Here is a 20,120-nt window from a genome sequence, read left to right as displayed (position 1 = left end):
AGGAGAGGAATGTAATGTAGTATCAGCAAGGCTTAGGAATCAGACAGATCAGGGGTCTTGCTCCAGGATGACCATTTCTTATAGCTGGGAGAACTTGGACAATCTCTAACTCAACTTCCCTGAGCCTCTGTTTCCATGTCTGTGAAATGGGCATATAATAATGTTCATAAGGTTGCTGTGGGGATAGAGCAAGATTGGTCATTTATCTAACAAAAAGGAGATGTGGCAAAAAATGATGCATGGTGTCCAGCCTTGAGGCCCTCCTTGAGAGGGGAGGAAAGTGCCTGGCATAGGGCAGGGCCTGACACATAGTAAGTCTCCTTTTCTCTCCTTCCAGAATTGGCAGAGGAGTTAACTTGGGTTGAAAGAATTTGAACTAAGCCAAGGGAAGAGCAACTGCCTTCCTGAGCCAGAACACTAAGGGGAAGTTTATGAATGGTTGAGTGTGGGCTCGGCAGTCAGGCTTGAATCTTTGCTACCTCACTTTCTAGTCCTAAAACCTTGGGTAACTTATTTAACCTCTCTGAGCCTCAGTTTCCATAAATTGGGCTTATACTTGCCTCTTGGTTATTGTAAGGTTGACATGAAATTGAATCCCCCTTGATAAACATAGGATAAAAGCTGACTTATTTTCAATATTTAATCCTGACCACCATCCTTTGAGGTAGATGTTATCACACCCATTTTATTGATGAGGAAACTGAGTCTCAGAGAAGGTTCACGGCCCACAGGAATGATCTCGTTCACCAGATCTTCCCCTGAAGGATGTGAGCTGAGCCTGGCTTCCCATTCCAGGACCCCTGCTAGGATACGGGGTGGTGGGCTTTAGCCAGGAGCATCTTCAGCAAGCTAGGACCTCATCATCCTGCTGGCTCTCACTGACCTCTGCCTGCCTGGGACGGCTAGCTCTCTGAGAAGGGGCTAGCCTCCTTGTGACTGGGCTCTAGGAGCCCCACCTGGGAGATATGAGGTGTCTGAGGAGACCCCCACCCCCAGACATTCCTTCGCAGTGTCTCCGGCCAGGGACAGGGAGAGTGAGTAACAGCTCAGAACGTATTGGCCCGTTCTAGGGCTCACACTCGCGGGGGAGAGCTCTTTCTCTGGAGCCCAGGAAATGCCAGGGCAGCATTCTTGGCCAGTAATTTCCTCCTCCACCCCTCCAGTCCTCCCTCATTCTTCAGCCACTCCCTCCCCATTACTTGGAGTCCAGAGCAGCAGTTCTGAGTGTGGTCCCTGCACCCACGGCAACCACATCCCCTGGGTGCCTGTCAGCCATTCAAAACTCACACCTGCACTCCAGACCTCCTGTATCAGTCTGCTTGGGCTGCTGTCACACAATACCACTGAGCGGGTTCAAGAACAGAGATGTACTTTCTAACGTTCTGAAGGCTGGAAGTCCAAGATCAAGGTGGCCACAGGGCTGGTTTTTCCTGAAGCCTCTCTTCTCAGCTTGAGGATGGCCACCTTCTCGCCACGTCCTCAGTGCAATCTTTCCTCTGTGTGCATACATGTCTCTCACTGTCTTTCTCCTAATTTTCTCTCCGTAAGAGGATACCAGTCAGATTAGATTAAAGCCCTCACCACCCTCACTTTAACTTAATTACCTCTTTAAGGCCCTATCTCCACATACAATCACATTCTGAGCAACTGGGTGTTACGGCTTCAACATATGACTTTTGAAGGGATGTAAATCAGCCCATGACACCTAATGGATCAGAAACTCTGGGACACAGCAGTCTATGTTTTAAAGAACGGTTGGGTGGATCTGGTGGGTGCTCAAGTGTGGAAACCACCCAAACGGAGCACACAGCACCCACGAGGTGCCCTGTGCTAGTCACTTAATCAGTCAACAAATGATCTTAGCTACGGAGTGATGGGCGCTGGGGTCACACGGAAACCAGATTCTGTCCTCATGGAGAGCATACGTGGTCTGGACAGGGAGACAGACACAACAACTGGTTTAAATTAGTCCATTAAATGATCAGGAGCAACCCCCATGCTGTAAAGGAGAGATGCGGGGTGCCCTGGTACAGCAAAGGCTCCTCGGAAGAAGCTGGATCTGAAGAAAGAGTGGTAGTTGCCAGGCAAGGAAGCAGGGGGCTCCAGATGAGGGTACCAAGAAGGGATGTTATGGAGCCTAGGAATGATCTTCAGGCACCCCAAGGAGTGTCCAAGGCAGTTCCTTGGGGGTACTGGAAGAAAACAATAAAATTCCTATTTATTTTTTATTGTCATTTCATTCATTTAAATTATATTTGTGTATATTTTAAATATATACAATATGTTAGCACAGACGTACATGGGAATAATTATTAAAATTAAAAACTGTGCAGACATTGGGAGTGGGTTTGAAAAACTTTTTGGGGTGGGGTTCATGCCAACGAAGTTTGGAGGCCCCTGGTGTTTACATGCAAAGGTAGGGAGGCTGGAAAGAGCAAGGGAGGCTGGTGTGGCTGGAGCTCAGAAAGGGGTGGGGCAGTGCATGGACATAAGGCTGGAGGGGTATCTTGAAGGGCAATGGGGAGCCACTGAAGGTGTTTGAGCGGTAGAGGGGCTCATTGAGATTTGTGCCTTAAAAATGAGTCTGGATTCTCTTGGGAGAATGATGTGAACGAGGCAAGAGCAGCTCCAACTTACTAAGCTGAGACCTCTGTGCTCTTGGGGTGGCAGCCTGATGGAGCTGTGAAAGGACATGTTCTGGAGGCCCACAGCCTTGTTTCAAATTCCATCTCCACTTCCTATAGCTGTGTGATCCTGGTGACAGTGCTCAACCTCTCTGTGCCTTGTTTCCTCATCTATAAAACGTGTCTTAATAACCCACCACAGGGCTGTGGTGAGGATGAAACTAGATCATGCAAGTAAAGAACTGAAAGCAGGGACCTGCACAGGGAAGCACTCAATGCTTGAATTACTTTTACTGTTGTTGTTGCTGTTGCCTCTGCCATTTGTCTGGGTGCTCCTCTAGGATGCGACACTTGTCTGCTCCACGACGTGTCGCCAGCAGCCCCAACCCAATTTTGGGTGCCCCTGGACAAGTCCCTTTTCAATCCAGAGTCTCAGCTTCTCTTTGTGCAAAATGAGGACCATAGCTGACATCAGAGGTTTTCACACTGGGTTCCTTGGAAACCTGGGGTTCTATGGAGATGCCCCCAGGGAGGCGTGGACTAAGTATCTTTATCTTCATTTGTCTTATATACTGGGATTATGTATAAGATTTCATTTGAACAAAGGAATCTATTGCTTTAAAACAAAAAAATCTTTTTAAAAGCTTACAAATGGATGAGACATTCTCTAAGGGCCTTCCAGACTCAGAGCTGATGAATCTTGTTGCAAAATCGTAATGGGGTAGCAGTTTAAAAGCTGTCCATTATAAATGTCTCCCTGGGACAGAGTTCGAGTTTCCCATGTATGATTCCTGCCCCCATTAGGCCCTGCACACCAGGATATACGATGCCTCTCGGATGGGGCTGCCAGCCGTCCCCCAGGATTTACGTGTGGCTCCTGCTTTCCCTCACACAAACACTGCCCCCTCGGTTCCTTCCATCTTTCCTAATAAGTCATCTTCCTCACCCTTGGTAATCTCTCTGACTTTTCCCTGAACCGCCTTCAGCTGGCCTCTCTTTATGCGGCAGGCAGGTGACCATTGGGAGAGTCCAAGGGCTTCGTGTGAGAGGGACCTCAGCTCAGATGAGATGTTTGAGCTGACCTTAGAGCTGGGGCTCTCCAAGTTTTGGGGAATGTCAGAATCTCCTGGCGGCTGTATTAAAAATGCAGTTTCCCGGGCCTCAGGTCTTCTGATGCAGGGTCTGCCCAGCGGTCCAGGAATCTGCACATCTCAAGAACCCCACGTGGGCTTCTGAAGGAGCAGAGATGTTGGCCTGGGCTTAGATCAAGTTATACAGCTGGAGACCACTTCCCCTTTCACCCAAGTCATTCATTCATTTATTCAGCCAGCCAGCCAGCCAGCCAACTAGCAGGTCCTTACTGAGCACCACCTCTGCCAGGCATGTGCTGAGAGTAAAAAGATAAGCCTGACCATGACTCTCCCCTTGCCAAGTACACAGGGCAATTTGGGAGCATCTGACTTTATGTCTAACAGAATGAGATGTTAGAGGAAGCAGGTTAAAGAGGTGACTTTCAAGGTTATGGAATAAGGTAGACATGCTGTTCAATAACTTGGTGACCTTAGGTAAATTACATAACCTCTCCGAGCTGTGCTTTCCTCCACTGTCAAATAGCATAATAACAGTATGTTCTGCTCGGGGTTACTGTGAAGCTTAAACAGGGTTATGCGTGTGAAGCTCTTAGCTGATGCTTGGTGCACATTTGGTTCTCAGTAGATGGTAGTGATTTCATTTTAGGTGAAATTAGCTTTTGATATTTAGTTTCCTCTTTAATCATCCGAGTCATTTTGGGGCAAGAAAAACATATTCCCGTACTTTGCTTTTTTGTATTTCTTTTCAGATCAAGGTCCTTTTCCCCCAGTACGCCCTGGGCTGGGGCATGACTAGTCCTCTACACAAGTCCATGGCCCATGTCCACTCTTGGATAGAGGCTGAGAGCTCAGGCTCTGGTAGCTGGTGAGTTTGAATCCTGATTCCAGCTGTGTGACCACAGACAAGTCACTTCACCTCTCTGAGCCTAAAGACTGTATCTATATCATGTTAGTGAGGTGTTAAATAAGATTAGATACACAATTTATCTAGGCATATATCAGGCAGTCATGACATATTAGCTATCATTAGTTATTCACTGAATTGATATTTATTGAGTGCCTACAAAGTGCCTAGTTCAACATGTGAGCTAAGGATCTAACAGTTAATCCCAAACAGGTCCAACAATAAGTGAACAAATAAATACATAGGTACGTCAGGTGGCATTTAACACTATGGAGAAAATAAAGCAGGGGAAGGGATCGACTGTGATCGGGGTGTTGTTTGTGTGTGGGGGAGTGCTAGTCTAACTAAGATGCTCCAGGGAGGCCTCATTGAAAGTATGATATTTGAACAAAGGTCTAAAGGAGAGAAAAAAGCAAATGTATCTGTCTGGAAGAGCATCCTTAGCAGAGGGAACAGCAAATGCAAAGGCCCTGAGGTGCAAGTGTGTTTGGAGTGTTAGAGGTAAACCAAGGAGGCCAGTGGGACTGGAGCACAGTGGGCGAGGGGGAAAAATAGGTCAGAGATGTAAAGGAGAGGGAATAGTGGGGGGGCTATGGTGAAACCTTGCCATAATGCTGTGTGTGGGAGCCAAGATATTCAGGAATATAAAACACTAGAATTTGCGACTGAAAGACAATGAAATGTGAAAAGAAGTTGAGCTGAGGAAGGAGACCAATCACCAATGAAGTTACCGTGGGGCAGGTTATGGTGGCATTTTACTGCACTTTGGACTTTATTCTGGGCAAGATGGGGTGGAAGCAGGGAGACCACTTGGAAGGTTCTATTCAGGGGAGCTATGACGGAGGCAGAAGTGGTGAGAAGGAGCTGGACTGTGGTTCTGTTTTGACAGGACCTCTTCTTCTGTTATGGGTTCTTTTTCTCAGACCCTCAGCCTCCTTCTTATAGGCTGTGATTCCCTATGGCAACCCAGGGAGGCCGAGAATATCCTCGGCCACCACTGCTGCCCTGGGCCAGGGCTGTTTCCCCAGGGAGGAGTCCAGCCCTCCCCATGACATGTGGGTTCTATTCACATAGGGGCTCACAACTAAGAGACACCCAGGAGTTAACAAAGGCACTGAGCTCCTATCTCCACTCAAGTCACACATTTAGCTTAATCTCTGGCTTCTCTCTCTTGATCTCTCCTCCAACCAAGTAGATAAATGGCCTCGCTCTGTTTGGCGCTCGCTCGGCTCAGGTCACCATAAATCATCTGGCTGCGTATCCAGGCACGCTCGCTCTCCCTGAGCCAGGACAGACCTTCCTGTGATAAACCACCAGTATTTATCTCAGCCTGTCCCCTGTGTGTCCCGGAAATAGGAGCGGTTTGGGGTTGGGGTGTGTTTTCAGCATCATGGTCTGCTCTTCTTACCCCCCAGAGTTTGACAGGCCCAAGCCAAGCCAGGGTTAAGTGGACACACAAAACTGACACCGGGCTAAATCATGAACCCTCCAAGGACTACTGAGTGTTATTATCCCCATCCCAAAGGCAAGTTCCCCTTCCTCCAAGTAAAGATTCCAAGTAAGGATGGCTTCGGTATGCCAGCAACAGGGATATAGATGAGAATAAAGCCTCCTCCCACCCTAGAAGAGCTCGCAGGCCAGTAGAGAGGGCTAATGACTATAACCCAGGATGGAGCTGTTCTAAGTGCCTGTTAGCATTAATACATTTAAACTCTTTTTTTTTTTTTTTTTTTTTTTTTGCGGTACACGGGCCTCTCACTGTTGTGGCCTCTCCCATTGCGGAGCACAGGCTCCGGACGCGCAGGCTCAGCAGCCATGGCTCACAGGCCCAGCCGCTCCACGGCATGTGGGATCTTCCCAGACCGGGGCACGAACTCGTGTCCCCTGCGTCGGCAGGCGGACTCTCAACCACTGCGCCACCAGGGAAGCCCCAGCATTAATACATTTAAACCTCAGAGCAGCTCTACATGGACTCCAAACAGTCCTAGGAGTCCCCTGGGGACAGAGTGGGGTAGGATCCTCTGGCCTGGGGTTAAATGTTCTTTGGCTTCCCAGAAAGAAAACACTTGATCGAGCCTTGCTGGGGTGAAGAGGCACTTGACAGGTAGAATGTTACTGCAGGCAGAAGCATCAGCGTGGTCAAGAAAGGTACATGTGATCCTATCGAATACTCTCAACCACTCTAGGTCCTGTTATTGTGCCCGTATCCAGAGATCAGGGGCATGGAGTGAGTTGCCCAAGGGCACATAGGAGACAATGCGACAGATTCCTACAACTGGTCACTAAGGACTAGGTCTTTTGCCTCCAGATAATTAATACGCGTCACAGCTACACTGCACAAAGAGCCTCCTCAAGGGCTAGTTCTTGTCTCAGATGTTGGAAAATTTGGCCCAGAGTGTGTGGGACCTTGAGGGCTCTGCTATGTAGCTTGGACTTGAGACTTAGTGGACATGTTGTTAAGCAAGACATGCAGAGGCAGACTCTAGAAGGCTCGTTCTAGAGGCTCCAGGCCCAGTAGCATCCACCCCTTTGCCAGGAGCCAGACTCTCCCAGACCACAGCCCCACGCCCGGCCAAACTCACGTCCAGACTCCACACCCAGGGCCTCTGAGAGGGGCAGGATATGACCCCAAGGCCCCCAGAAACCCTCCTCCTCCCAACGCTGTCCTCCCTGGGACCAGAAATCCCCTGTATCCTTTCCTTCTTCGTCAAGGGCCTCCCTCAGGAGGGGTCTTTGCGTGAGAGAGGAACAATGATGCTTTAGGAGGATGTGGCAGGCCAGCCTGGGAGAGCTCGGGGACTGGCCCGGCCTGGTCGTCTTTCTGCACCAGGCAAGGTGGAGGCGGGTGTCAGAGGAGAGGGTGTGTTGAGGGGAAGGGGCTTGGAGACCCTTGGGATGAGGTGGGCTGGGGTCGGGGGCCTTTCTCTCACGAAGGACCCTAAGCCCCAGGGGCTGGGGCAGGTGCAAGGGAGTCAGGCAGGTCAAGATTCCTGCCCTTTTGGCCAGTCATCCCTCAGAGCCTCGGTTTCCTCACCTGTAACTTGGGCCTGGCGGGAGGAGAAGATGAAGCAGCATATGGAAGGGCCTAGAACTGTGCCTGGCCCAGAGGCTCCGTGCGAGCCTCCGTGGGACTGGTAACCTCCCAGCGATTCCTTCTGCGGCAGGAGACTCAGAATGGCTTGCACAGGGTGGAGAAGGGAGCCCTGGTTGTGTTCTGCCCCGCGGGGCTGTTTTCCTTCTGAGGCTGGCTGTGGCTGCTTTGGGGGTAGGGGTGGCTGAGCTTAGCTCTTAGCCAGAGATGTCTTGGCATTTGATGTGATACTGCTGTTGTTTTTGGCTCTCCATCTAAGACTCCTGCACGGCTAATTACTCATTGTCTTGGAGGACTGGCTCAGGAGCCTGAGAAAGGAGGCTGGTTGCTGTTTTTCTCCTGGTTAAGGAGGCAGCAGCGCTGGGCAGATGAGTTAAGTCTTTTGCATGCTCTCAGCTTTAATAACAAATAATCTATATACAATAAAATGCACATGATTTAGGACACAGTTCAGTTAGTTTGCATAAAACTCCCATAAACCAATAAAACCAATAAACACATAAAACTACCAACCCAATCAAGATATGGAACATTTCCTTCTCTGGATGAAACTTGCCTCTTGCCCTCTGTCAATACTCCCACCGCTACCCCAAATAACCGCTAATCCCCTTCCTGTCATTATACGTTATTTTTATCTTTTCTAAAATGTCATATAAGCGGAGTCCTCCAGCACGGATTCTTTTTCATCAGGCTGCTTTCACGAAGCATTTCTCAGATTCATCTACCTGGTGGTGTGTCAGTGCTCCATTCCATTTTATTGCTGAGTTGTATTCCATTATGTGTATATAACACAATTTCTTTATCCATTCATTTCCTGTGAAACATGTTGGTTGCTTTTAGTTTGGGGCTTTTATGAATATAGCTGCTATGAATGTTCTCGTACAAGTCTTTAGGTGAACACATGTTTTCATTTCTTTCAAGCAAATACCAGGAAATGGAGATTCTGGGTCATACGATAAGCGTACATGTAGTTTCATGAGGAATTTCCAGACCTTTTCTCAAAGTAGTCATACCATCTTATATTCCCGTTAGCTATGTCTAAAAGTTTCAGTTGCCCTGTTTCCTCACCAACACTTGATATTGGCAATCTTTTAGATAGTAGCCGTTCAGGTGGTAGGTAGTGGTATCTTATCACGGTTTCAAATTTGCATTTCTCTGGTGATAAACAATGTGAAGCATCGTTTCCTAGGTTTACATCTTTCATGGGATTTTGAAAATGAAACGTGAGTCCTGAACCAGGCCCTTGACCTTCTCATGAGGAGAATTTGGAGATTTGGGAGGGAATTAGAGGACCGTGTGCCATAATCTTATCTCAGCTAACTTAATTTTTAAACTTGAATTTTTCATTATGTAATATATGTAAATAAATTCATATGACAAGAATAGTAAAACATTTTGTGTAAGACTTGAGATCCCTTTGACCAAGAGCTTCCCTCCTAATCCACTTGCATCTCCTCAGAGGTCCTTCTTTATATTTGCAGACATGTTCCCATAGAAAAATACCAAGTATTTATTTGTGTGTGTGTGTGTGTGTGTGTGTGTGTGTTCTTATATAAATAATATAATTCTATACAAATAATTCTTCAGCTTGCTTGTTCCAGTAATCAAACTATCGTAAAGACCTTGCCATGTCACTACCTATAGATCTGCCCTGTTCTTTTTAGTTGCTAAGAATTCCATTGTAAGGTGAATCAGGGTTTATTCATAAATTTCCCGACTGCTGGATATTTAAGTTAGCTTGCAGTATTTTGCTGTTACAAACAATGACGCAGGGAACATCCTTGTCCTTTGTTGCCATGTGTGTTTCTCAAAGCAGATTCTAAGGAGTAGAACTTGATGTAGTTGTTGTATCAGTTATCTCTTGCCACAATAATGCTGTGTAACAAACAACCCAAGACTCAATGGCTTAGAAAAACAATCATTTATTCTTTCTAACCAGTTAACAAGGTGGTTGGGCAGCTCTGCAGATCTGATTGTGGCTGTGCTTACTTATGTGTCTGAGGTTCACTGACGAGTCAGCTGGGGGATGGCTGGTCTTGAATGGCCTTAGCTGGGACAACACATCTCTGCTCTATATGGCCTCTCTTCCCCAATTAGATTAGCCTGGGCTTGTTCTCACGGTGGAGGCAGGGGTCTAAGAGAGCACGGGCAAGTGTGCAGGGCCTCTTGAAGTCTGGGCTCAGAACTGGCTCACCATCATATTTGCTCCATTCTATTGGCCAAAACAGGTCACAAGGCCACCCAGATTCAAGGGCTGGGAACTAAAATCCACCTCTTGATAGGAAGAGTGACAAGTCACATTGCAAAGTATGTGGATGGAGGTGGGGGTGGGGATAGAATTGGGGCCATTTTTTGCAATCAATCCACCACAGTTTTTGAGTGGGCACACATTCCATTTAATGGGATGCTGCCAAATTGTCCCCCCAAGTGGTTGGTCCAGTCTGCACCGCGTGGGCAATGGGCAGGAAGGACTATTTCCCTACAGCATCACCCACACAGAGTCTGTGCACTTGGCCAGCACTTGGGCTAGATCTGTCATTCTCCACACAGTGCAAGCATTCACAAGATACAGGAGAAATGAAATGCATCCTCTTAGAGCATCAGTGTTACTCATCTTTTTAAGGGTCAAAAACCCATTTTCAAAAATCAAAACACAGATATAATGCATCAAAATGCAAAATTTACATGAAGTCTTAAGAAAAAAAAGCCAGATTTCAAAGAGATATCTTGCTGTCAAGGCCAGCTACTTCAGACTTGACACCATACTCTCAGAATTTTTGCATTTGTTCACTTGTGGTTCAACTAATACTGGGAGAACACCTCCCACATACCGGGTATGGTTCCAGTGCCAGAGATATAGGGGGAGACGTGAGAGTCAAGGTCTCTGCCCTCTTGGAGCTAAACATTTAGGGGGAGGAAAGAGACTAAAAACATTAATATTGTGATTTCAGAAAATGATAGCTGCTATGAAGAAAATAAAACAGGGTGATACGGTAGAGCGCCTCTGGGGCTGGGGGACTTCCTTGATTCCTTGATGGTTTCAGCAAATATTTATTGAGTTCCTTTTGAGTATCAAGGCACCATTCTAGGTGCTTCTACAGAATGAAGATCCTTGCCCATCTGGAGCTGATATTCCAGGGGAAGCAGGATGGCTGAGACAGACAACAAACAGTAAAGATAATAAATAAGTCACCTGGTGTGTTAGGTGATAAGGGTTATGCCCCCCACCCTATCCCCCAGCAGAAAAAGAAGAGCAGGATAGAGAGGGGGATCAGGCCTGCGAGATGTTGGGGGCAGTGATGAAATCGGGAGGCGGGGGCCTCCTGGCAGACTTGAAGAGGGGAGGGAGGAGCCACGCCCTCCTCTGGGATGACAGCAGCGATCTTGAGCAGGTAATGATCATCCTGACCCTCAGCTTCCCATCTACAAAATGGGAAGAAGAGGCCGCCTCAGAGTTCACGCGAGGATAACATAGCGTGACCCCATCTGTAAGGAGGGTAACCCGGTGCTTGTCACAAGGGCGCTCTCAGGAGACGCGGGCCCTCTCCTGGTGGCTGAACAAGCTTGGGTGAGAGCAGCTTCCGTCTGCAGGCGGGCAGTCTGCCCACATGGCATCGGGAAGCCAAAGCGTTTCCATGGCAGACCTGGTCGGTGTTTCTATTTTCAGATGACACCTAGTGACATCTTAACAATGCTGGAATGAGATAGGACCTGGCGAAACAACCATTTCCTCCCAAGGATCCGAGCCTTGATGGGCAGGGAGGGAGGTGTCCCTGACCCAGTGCAGCCCTGAGCTGGGTTTTAGCTGAGCAATAGGGATGGGGCCTCAGGGGGGCGCTGTGGTCCCTGTAGCCACACCTGATGGCCTCCACTCTTCCCTCGCTGCCCTGGATTCACCCTCCATCCTCTGCTCCGTGACCTGGGCCTCAGGAAGCCGACCTGCTTGGACTCATTCAGCTGCTCCCTTGCACAATGGCTTCTTGCTGGTTCTGGTCGACAGGAGTCTGGCAGGGGTCAGGGCACTGTTTCCCCAACTGCCTCCCCACGGGGCTTCCACCAGGGCAGCCCTCCTGCTTGGTATCACCACACAGGTAACCTGTCCCCTTACCCTTTCATTACGTAAAACTGGCTTCCCCGGTAACCAGCATTACGCCATGTTGGTCTCCCTACACCCGGCCCAGACCTTTGAAAACGTCCTCAAATTACCCAGCTTGAGTGTACCATAGGCTCCTTCTGGATCCTACCTTCAGTCGCTCTTTCGTCCGTCCTCCCTCCTTTCTTCTGTCCTTCTTTCTTTTCTCCCTTCCTGTCCCCTCACCTGTCCTCTCCTCCAGGCCAGGTGAAACCCTAAGAATCCTCCCATACCTGGCTCAAATGTCAGCCCCCTGAGAGGTGAGGACTCTCTCCTCTCAGCCTCCTCAGCATCAGGGCTCCCCACCCCTGAATCCTGGATCCCTTTGCATTGTTACAATCTGCGGATGCCCGTCTCCCCAGCAGGACAGGAAGGGAGCTCCTTCCAGTCCAGCCTACGGACAAGTCACCTTTGTGCCCCCTGAGCCCAACACAGGGTGTGGCCCAGGGTAGATAGATGTGTGATAAACATTTACTGAGTTAAATGAGTGTACAGATGGCAAGTGTCCGGGGAGTTCAAAGGGAAGAATGGTCATAAGGAGCCCAAATCAGGGAAGGCTTCCTAGAGAAGGTGGAACTTGACCTTGGCCTCGAAGCAGGGGATGGAAGGACGAGAGAGGGGATTCCTGGCAGAGGGAATGGCATGTGCAAAGGCCCAGAGGTAGGACTGCCAGGATGTATCAGGATCTGCTGAAGTTAAGGAGACGCTAGAGAGATGGAGCTGGAAAGAGAAGGTAAAACCTTTATGAGTCTCTGTCTCCCCATCTGGAAACTGGGATCTCCATCCTGCCCTCACTAAATGAGATCACGTGGTGTGGCATAGACCTGGCCTGGAAGGTGGTGGGTAAATGAGAACTGGTGTCAGCCCAGCACGCACAGAGCCTAGGTCCTGAGCCCATCTCCATGTGTGCCCCAATCAGACGCTTGGTTCTCTGGGACTCAAATGCTTGGCTTCCTGGATCTGACTGGGTGGGAAATCAGCAGGCTCTGCCTCACCTGCCTAATCCATCCCCATCCACAGTCCCAGAGGCTGCCAGCCTCCAGCCCCATTCTGCTGTGGGCATTGCTGATGCCAGTAGGCTTTCCCTGAAAATACCCAGAAGGACAGTGGTTTTCTCAGGTGTGTTAAGCTTGATTCAATAGCTGATGTGACATTTCACAATTAGTGTTAGAAATATCACAGGGCCCGGGACTGACATCCACCAGGCACCTTAGGTACAGTGCCTAAGCCTATTAGACCTTTAGGGACCCATGAAAATGTTCTCATGTCTCATCAACTCATAAAAAAATTAATATGACCTAATCTAGATACATATATCTTTATACCGATGCAGTTATGAAATATAATTTTCAATAAATTTTTGTGGAGTAAGGGCTATGAAGAGGAAAGTAGCCAGGATGCACATAAGTCACAATGTGGCCCTGACAATTGGGCGGCGGGACAAGCTGTCGGAGAGGAAATGGAAACTGAAGCTCAGGCCTGGGCGGCCCGAAAGGATGTGGAGCTGGGATTGGGACACAGGGCCACCCGGCTCCTACAACACTTGTTTGTTGGTTGACAGGTATTCTTCGGGTGACCTATCAAACCTCCGTGTCCAGTGTTCATTAAGGCCTCAGACTTCCTGGTTTCAATGGCCAGGAAATTGGTAGACATTCCCCCATCTCTACCCCCTCCTCTTCCTGCCATGGCTGTTCTAATGGGCAGAGCTGGGAGGGACCTTCCCAAGTGCCTGGTCTAGTGGCTCACTTACAGATGGGCCCTGAGGCTCAGCTTGGGGAGTTAAATCTCATGGCCCCAAGGGGTAGGGGATGAGGTTGGGACTAGCCCTCCCCCAGCTCCCGATTCACCATCCAGTGCTCCCCACTCCCACCCCACCTTGTTTACATTGAATCTGAATTAGACAGGAATCTGACGTTGTCCACACGGAAAGTCCCCAGTTTTTGGCTGAAAAACTTCTTGCTCAGGAAGCTCTTGGAGGCGAGCGTACTACAGCTCAGCCCTGCTGGAACAGGGTTCAGAGATCTGCTTTCTCTCCTGCCCTCACCCCAGTCCCGTCCCACCTGTCCCTGTTAGGCAGGCTAGCTGTGTCCGTTCAAGGGTGAGCTCTCATCACCTGCAGGGATGGGGCCACTCCTCAGTGGTACACTGACCTGAAGACATCTCCCTCTTGAGAGCTTAAAACCCCACGATTTGCGCTTGATTCAGAGCAGAAACGTTGTTTACTGGGCATTTCCTTTAAAGGCAAAGAAGGGAATGACTCTGTCAGATCATCTTTCACTGTGGCCAAGTGCCTGGGCAGCCTGGGGATGTTGAGGTTCTCTCTAAGAGTTTGCACAGGGGGAGGGGGGAGGGGGGATGTAATCACCGCCTTAGCCCTATATGGCCCCTTAGAGTCAACACCCTTGACCAGGGCCGGGGGCCGTGAATTCTGCCTGGGTTGAGAGCCAGGCACGTGTGTGTTAGGGCAGGGGCTTGTTGGGAGTCATGGATAGCAAAGGTGAGAAAGGTAAGATGTGAGCTGTGTTGGCGGACAGACAAAGACGGGAGGGAGGGCACTCCAGGCAGCAGGAATGGCGTGAGCAAAGGCATGGCGACCAGAGAGCCCGTGGTGTGTCTGGGGAAGAGCTGTGGCTGGAGCACAGGCTGCCGGGGCGTGGGTAGGGGGTCAGCGTGTGTGAGTGGCAGCGGGTCAGAGGGGAGGCTGGAGAGACTGGTTTCTGACCCAGGAAGTCTGGGGTCAAGAGGCCAGGAATCTGTTTTCAGTCAGCGCCCAGGTGTTTCCCATGCGAGTTGTCCGTGGTTTACACTTTGGGAATCACAGGCTATATCTAGGCGACTAGCGCTGAGGCCACTGCTCCAGGGTTAGGAAGAAAAGACAGTGTAGTTCCATAAGGAAGCAGAAAGCCCTGGGTGCCAGTCCAGCTCTGGCATTGTTGGCTGTGTGTCCTTGGGAAAGTTACTTTGCCTCTCTGTGCCCTGAGCTCCTTGCAGGTAATATTACGGCTTAATTTCCAAAGTGGTTATGAGGATTAGCTCTGAAATAGATCACCCAGCATGGTGCCTGATCCACAGCAGGCACAAGAGACATGGTTTCTTTCTTTCTCCCTTCATTCACAGGGTGCTTTTTTCCTGCTATGTTAGCAAAACCAGTGACCATCTGAGTTAGTCAGGTTGGTTTAATTGTCATCAGAGACAGAAGCCAACTCAAACTGGCTTAAGGGAAAACTGAAGAGCCTAATGCCAAAGGGCCCAGCACTGAAGGAGGCAGTGTGGGTGCTGGTCAGTCAACATTCTGTCTCTTCCTCTCTCTGCCTGTCAGCCTTGTCTTTTCCTCCTACTGCTGCACCATCTTCAAGAGGCCAAGACTGAGGCTCTCAGAATCCTCTGCTCAGCAAACAGGGGAGGGAGAGCTGCTTTCTCCTGTGACTATAGCTCAGTCCCAGGGAAGGAATCTGACTGGCTCTGCTTGGGTCAAGTGCCCATTTCTTGGACCAATCACTCTGATCAGGGATGGAGTATTTTAAGTGGTCTTAAAGGCCTATGGCCAGGTGGCAACATCTAATACCAGAGGAATAAGGAGCCCTCATTGGACAGAAAAAAGGAAATTTTTATGAGAGAGAAGGCCAAGCTATACAGCTGGAAACCTATTAAGGCCTTTCTTGCTCTATTCAGCTCTCCACCTCCAATTTTCCCTTCCAGAACAAGTTTAGGCGCCTCTCCCGCCCTGAGCACCCCTTGCCCCATACGCACCTTCCACACTGGGTCTGCCCCGCCTGGGCGTTCCTCAAGGTGGGACTGGACTCTGCACCTCTGTGGCCCTGATGTCCGTCCTGGGGCTGTGCACAGAGCAGGGTTTGAAACCACATCTTTACAACCAGCATCCTGCATCCTCCCCACTGCCTGCATCTGAACCCACCTCTGCTCTCTACCGTCCGAGCCCTGCCTTCTCCTGGGGGACATGTGACTGCCAGTTCTTCTAGGTGGGGGGCAGGTGCCCAGCCCTTGCTTCCTTCTGAGTCCCCAAGGATCTGGCTGGAATCTCCGAGGGGCTGGTACCCAGGTCACACACAGTTATTTAGCCTGCCTGAGGCTTTCTCTTTTTTCCTCGCTTGTTAGTGTGACCTGGTCACAGAGTGACCAGGCTGCATTACGCACCCGGCCCCAACTCTGGCCATGAGGCTGAAGAGGGGAAGGGCTGCAGCTGTTCCTGCCAGGTTAGGATGACCCAGCTCACAACCCTGTCGTCTTCCCCAAATCCACCCCACACGGGAGACAGGGAGCTGCTGACTTTCCCCGAGACAGTCCCTGCAAGCGCCACTAGGCAGTCATTTTATTCCCCCCAGTGGTTCATACCTCCCGGCAAAGAGACATTCATTTTTTTCTTTCTTTCCTTTTTTCCCGCCCCCCTCTTTGGTACTTTTGAAAAGAGAGTAATGTAAGTCTCAGATCCCCTCACATCATGTTAATGTTAAGGTAGGACTAAAAATAAATCTTGGGTTGCCATGGGAACGCTGTCTGTTGCTAGGTTTAGTCTGTGGGGGATTGGAAGCCCTGCTTTTTCTGGCCCTGCTGGAAGGCGGCCTTTGTGGCTGTGCAGAGCACCTGGGAGGGGCCCCCAGAGCATCACCCCACCCCCCCCAAACTCCCACTGAAGGTGACTGGGAGTCGACTCTCCATGGGGCGTCCTACAGGGCATTGGGATCCACCTTGTAAGGAGGACGAGGGGTCTACAAAGCCACTGAAGAGAAGTTTCCAAGAAAGGGGTGGAGAAGGAGAAAATAAAGACAGGAAGAGAGAGAGGTAAAGAGAAGGAAAGAAGGGAGGGAGGGAGGGAGGAAAAAGAGAAGGAAAGAAAGGAGAGGGTACGGGTTTGCTGGGCGCCCCCTCTGTGCCACGTTCTTCTGGACAGAGCGCTGCCTCTCTGTAACCACCCTGCTGTGCAGACTTTGGAGCAGAGGTGGAGTAACATCCCCGTGTCACACAGCCGGCCCACCTGGGCCCAGAGCACAGGCTTTCTGGCCCAGTCCTGGACTTGGGACACAGGACCTCTCCTTCCCTCCCCACTCCTCTCAGCCCTCTCTGCGGCCAGCCCTGCAGGTATCCAGTGGGCCTTAAGCCACTGTGGCCCTGTCCACCCTCGCTCCTGATCTGGGCATGCCAAAGACACTGTATGCCACCCCAGCATACAGCTTCCCGTGACCTGTGGGAAGTCCCTATGTCCCTTCTCAGTTAGCCCTGTTTGCTGCAAAGCCTGTGCTCAGAAGGGCAGACTTGACAGTCAGGCCGACAGGAGTTCAAATCCAGCCTCAACACTGACTGCTGTGTGAGTTCAAGCAGTCTCCCCACCTCTGTGTGCTTCAGTCTCCCCCTCCTCATGATGGAGGCATGGGTACCTCCCAGGGGATCACTGTGGGTATGCGTGAGAAGCACCGTGTGGGCCGTGGGCCCCGGGCTGGGCACATTGCCGCTGTTCCGATGACGATCTTGGAGAACTGCCCTGCTGGGACAGCCCGTGGCACCGGCTTCTGCCCACAGGCGCTGTGGCCCTGGCCATGTTACCCACGTGGGCACAGGGGTGCTTGAGTGTCGCGCATGAAGGCCCAAGGGTGGGGATTCTCACTGGCCTCGCAAATGATACTTCTCCCAACCGGAGCACAAGCCCCAGGCCATGGACCACCATATGCATTTCTGGAACTGGCCAGATAATGCTGCCTGAGGGAGCCCCTTGCAAAGAAATATCAGTGGGCAGTGAAAGAAGGCTGCTATCGTGCAAACGCCACCATTCCAGACTCTGCTCCGTCCCCTCCACAAACATTTCCTGACTGGATCCCAAGTGCTGCACGCAGGGCCAGGCTTGAGAAAGTGAGATGACCACTCTGCTTTTAGTCCATGACATGCACAATAAACAGAAGAAAGATTGTTAGAAGGGGATCTGAGAGCCCCCCAAGCTCGGAGAACTCCCCTCCAGTGACATCGCTGGGCAGAGGGGAGCAGAAGCTCTCACAGCCACCAGGGCAGGGACAGTGTCTATTTTCTGAATCATATGCTGGAGCTCATGGGTTCACAGTCCCAGTGGGTTCACAGGACCTTGATGTTTCTGCAGTCAGGTGGCGCTTAGAGAGAACCACAGAGAGATGGCTTTCGTTCAAACAAGAAGAGTTTTTAAGGGGAAGTTTGAGCAAATGCTGTGCTAGGTGCTTTGCAAGTAACATCTCATTTTATCCACATAAACACACAATAAATGGTATTGTTCTTCCCATTTTACAGATGGGGAATCTGAGGCTCAGAGAGATTGAATGACCTGCCCAAGGTCACACAAGGAAGTCCCTAAGCCCATGCTCTTTCGATTACACTAATACAGTATCTGTACTGCATAAGCAAGAACTTGGTAAGGGGGTCAAGGAAAGCGAGGTAACATTCACTAAGCACCTACCACGTGTCAAGTACTTTCTTTATTTAACGGGATATTATACCCACTTTACAGATGGGGAAATGGAAGGCTCAGAGAGGGAAAGGCCCTTGGGCAAAGAGGAAGAGCTGTGTCTTGTTAAATTTCATATTGCCAGCCCCTAGCTCATAGGTGGTGCATAATTGCTGACTGATGCATGTTTGCTGAGGTAAGCTGCAGGGCTGGGGCAAGTCGGATTCTCAGATGTAGAGAGGGCCATGGCTGCCTCACTAGGTAGTGAGTTGCCCATTTTGAGAAGCATTCAAGTGGAGGTGATTGGCTCCTGCATGGAGCATCGTGGAGAGGAGAGGACCAACCATGAGCAATTTTTCCTGAATGTCAGTCTCTTAAGTTCAACATCGACCATATCAGCCCCACTACTTATACTGAGGCTTCACATTCATCATTTATCATCTCCCACTTTTTATTTAATTAAATGTATCCTCATTCTAAACTGTATCATTAAATCACATATGTTATGGCCTAGTTATGTAATTTTTCTAATTAAAGTTAATGCACACATATTAAATTTTTAAAGAAAAGGCTTGTCTTTGTCCCCCCAAATCCTCTCATGTACCCCAGTGGCCCCCACCTGGGGAGTGCTGTCCTAGGGGGCCACCAAGGTTTCCTCAGTCCCTCGAGTCTGGGAGAGGTGTAAATGCAGCTGGGAGGTGGGATGCCCTAAACTGGCATCTGAAGGTAGACAGGGCCATCTGGTTTGGCTCTGTTGGTTACAGGATGACAGGGGTTTGATGTAAGATACACAGAAGCTAATGAGGAACTCCGGCCTGGCGGCATGGGGTTATCTTTGAGGGGGCCTTTGGGGGTGATAGATTCGCTCTCTTCTCCACCCATGATGTGACCTGCCTGCCTGCACTCTGCCTGCTGGGACTCTGGGTCACTGTCATTTTCATCCTCCCACCAATGGGCTCCTTCCCACTCTCCTCTCTATCCTTTTTTCTCATGGCTCCAGCGTTCTCATGGCTGGTTGTGGCCCTCTGGCCTCTCAACCTCCAGAGCTAGACACCTCTGCCCCTGCTGCTTCCAGCTCAGGTCTCTCATTCCAATTCCCGGTCTGCGGAGCTGGGACGTGCTCGGAGCAGCCTTGCGTCAGTCCACACTGTGACCTGGGAGAGAGGATGGAGAGACATCTGTGCCAGAGCATGACTCTGTGTCAGACGTTCCCAGGACACCCCCCTCCCAAATGAACCGGCACGGGACAAGGACAGATAACCACAGCCAGAATCCCATCCCAGTCCTGTGAGCTGAAAGCCCCATTTGGGTCAAAAACCTCACAGCCTCACTGTCCTCTGAGCCAAGGACCACGCACCCCAGAGGATTCTAAATACCATGGGAACTGGTCCCCCACAAGCAGAAGACCAACGGGCACCTGACTCCTGGCTGCCCCCTTCTACACCCTTCACCCGACGTGCTGCTGGCTGGAGCTGGGGGTGGGGGGCAGGTATCAAAGAGCCTATCTCTTTTTTTCTTTTTTAATTTAATTTAATTTAATTTAACATCTTTATTGGAGTATAATTGCTTTACAATGGTGTGTTATTTTCTGCTGTACAGCAAAGTGAATCAGCTATACATATACATATATCTCCTCCCTCTTGCGTCTCCCTCCCTCCCACCCTCCCTATCCCACCCCTCTAGGCGGTCACAAAGCACTGAGCTGATCTCCCTGTGCTGTGCAGCTGCTTCCCGCTAGCTATCTATTTTACGTTTGGTAGTGTATATATGTCCATGCCAATCTCTCACTTTGTCCCAGCTTACCCTTCCCCCTCCCCATATCCTCAAGTCCATTCTCTAGTAGGTTTGTGTCCTTAT

The sequence above is a fragment of the Pseudorca crassidens genome, chromosome 3 (assembly GCF_039906515.1).
Source record: "Pseudorca crassidens isolate mPseCra1 chromosome 3, mPseCra1.hap1, whole genome shotgun sequence".
Classification (NCBI taxonomy): domain Eukaryota; kingdom Metazoa; phylum Chordata; class Mammalia; order Artiodactyla; family Delphinidae; genus Pseudorca; species Pseudorca crassidens.
The sequence above is the reverse complement of the archived record's forward strand: the minus strand, read 5'-3'. Positions refer to the sequence as shown.